The sequence below is a fragment of the Dipteris shenzhenensis genome, unplaced genomic scaffold (assembly GCF_047967505.1).
Source record: "Dipteris shenzhenensis isolate YYH24624 ecotype China unplaced genomic scaffold, Dip_SZ_1.0 scaf0236, whole genome shotgun sequence".
NCBI classification, from domain to species: domain Eukaryota; kingdom Viridiplantae; phylum Streptophyta; class Polypodiopsida; order Gleicheniales; family Dipteridaceae; genus Dipteris; species Dipteris shenzhenensis.
Genome location: NW_028239542.1, coordinates 33,685 through 36,518, shown reverse-complemented (window position 1 = coordinate 36,518; position 2,834 = coordinate 33,685).

Genomic DNA, 2,834 nt, shown 5'->3' with positions numbered 1-2,834 from the left:
CAGCTGATTAGCTTCCGTATTAGCTTCCGTAGGTCCCATTTCTCAAGAAGATAGTAAATAGATGCTAATGGTAATAAATATTCGACCCGGCGAAATTAGCAGTATTATTCGCAAACAAATTGAGGGATATGTTCCAGAAGTAGAGGTTGTCAATACCGGCACCGTACTCCAAGTCGGAGATGGGATCGCTCGCATTCATGGTCTTAACGAAGTAATGGCTGGTGAATTGGCAGAATCTGAAGACGGTACAGTAGGAATTGCTCTGAATCCGGAATCTGATAATGTCGGGGCTGTATCGATGGGTGATGGTTTGGCCATACAGGAAGGAGGTTCTGTAAAAGCAACGGGAAGGATTGCCCAAGTACCAGTTAGTGATTCCTTCTCAGGTCGTGTCGCAAATGCTTTAGCTTAACCCATTGATGGCAGAGGCCAAATTCCAGCTTCTGAATCTAGACCGATTGAATCCCCTGCTCCGGGGATTATTTCAAGGCGTTCCGTATATGAACCCTCACAAACGGGTCTTATTGCTATTGACTCTATGATCCCCATAGGACGCGGCCAGCGAGAGTTAATAATTGGAGACAGACAGACGGGTAAAACAGCAGTAGCTACAGATACAATTTTGAATCAGAAAGGTCAAAATGTTATATGTGTTTATGTAGCGATTGGTCAAAAAGCCTCCTCCGTAGCTCAGGTAGTGAATACTTCTCAGGATCGTGGCGCCATGGAATATACAATTGTGGTATCGGAGACTGCAAACTCTCCGGCTACTCTGCAATATCTCGCCCCCTATACAGGAGCAGCTCCGGCTGAATACTTCATGTATCGTAAACAACATACCCTGATTATCTATGATGATCTTTCTAAACAAGCTCAGGCTCATCGACAGATGTCTCTCCTACTGAGAAGACCACCCGGACGAGAAGCATATCCAGGAGATGTTTTTTATCTACATTCGCGTCTCTTGGAAAGAGCGGCTAAATCAAGTACCCAATTAGGTGAAGGTAGCATGACCGCTTTGCCCATCGTCGAGACCCAGGCCGGAGATGTCTCAGCCTACATCCCGACTAATGTCATTTCTATCACTGATGGACAGATATTTCTATCAGCGGATCTATTCAATGCTGGAATTCGACCGGCAATCAATGTGGGGATTTCCGTATCTAGAGTAGGATCCGCCGCTTAGATCAAAGCCATGAAACAAGTAGCTGGTAAATCAAAATTGGAATTAGCTCAATTTGCTGAATTAGAAGCTTTTGCCTAATTTGCTTCTGATCTCGATAAAGCTACTCAAAATCAGCTAGCAAGGGGTCAGCGGCTACGTGAGTTACTTAAACAATCTCAATCATCCCCACTATCGGTAGAAGAACAAGTAGCTACTATTCATACCGGAGTTAATGGATATTTGGATATATTGGACGTCGAGAAGGTGAAGAGATTCCTGGTTCAGTTACGTGAGTATATAACAACCAATAAACCCGGATCCGTCGAAATTATTCGTTCTACCAAGATGTTTACGGAACAAGCAGAGATGCTTTCAAAGGAAGCTATTAAAGAATATACGGAACTTTTCTTGCTTCGCGAGAAGTAAAAAATAACTTTCAGAACACGCAAAATATGTCTTGAGTAGGGGGTGGGAGGAAAGAAAAAGGATCAGAAGCCATTTGCAATTTGCAAACACCCATCAGTCGTATACACGGAATTACGTCCAATAGGATTCGAACCTATATTGGAGGTTTAGAAGACCTCTGTCCTATCCATTAGACGATGGACGCCCCCCCCCCCCGAGGGGGGGGGCAGGAACTATGCTATGGACAAACAAAAACAATAACTTCGGTTTGTTCAAGGTATGGCTGCGTAGCGGGAGCCAGAACCCAAGCCTAGATTAGCGGGAATCGGGAGATGGAGAAGGGTAACTTAAACCGGTTCAATTGGTGAGCGGGTAGCGGGAATCGAACCCGCATCAGTAGCTTGGAAGGCTAGGGGTTATAGTCGATGCTACTGAATGAGTTCATTATGGCATCTCTAATTCAGAACCGAACGTGAAGGTCTCCCTTCATTCGGCTCCTCTATGGAATGGATAGTAGAAGGAGGAGCTTGAGGGAGATGAATATCCCCAGATACAAGCATAGAGAGATTCTTTTTCACTCTTCGCTGCGTAAACAGAGAAATGGAAAGCATTGGAATCTCATTCCGAAGACTCATTGCGGATATCCTCCTTCTCGACCAGGGTTACATTGCTGGTGAGAAGGATCCATAGCATCTATGTCAGTTTTCTTCCGTATCCGACGAGACGGGAACACACTTCCTAGATGATCCCTGTGGAAAAGCATATTACTCCCACGACTCGTGAAAATACTTTGTCGAATCGAAGGTCAGCCGATGTCTCTTCCGGTTACTTCGTTTCTTATTTCTATAGATGACAATCCTTAGGAGAATATTTTTTCTTTCACCGAGTTATAGAATTGTCCACGAAATGCTTGATAATCCTGGTAAATAAGGATCGATCTTTTCATAACTATTTGGCTCGGATTCATTACTGGATCAGAGATTCAGTGACGATGAGACAAATATTTCGGGTTTGCTATCCATAGATTCTACACTAGTTGTTCCGGGACCTCTGGATCCTGGAAAAATTCCGCTTCATTATTCCGATATGCAACTGGTTCGACTTCGCAAACGTAGGAATATATAGGAATGACAGGAATAACGCTTTCTACACCGACACTCATTGTAGGAAAGTATGTGGACTTCCCTTAGAAATAAAGCTTTTCGATCGAGTGAGAAATCAATTTGAAAGATCCCTCAGCTACCTGGTTCGAAAATGAAGCGAA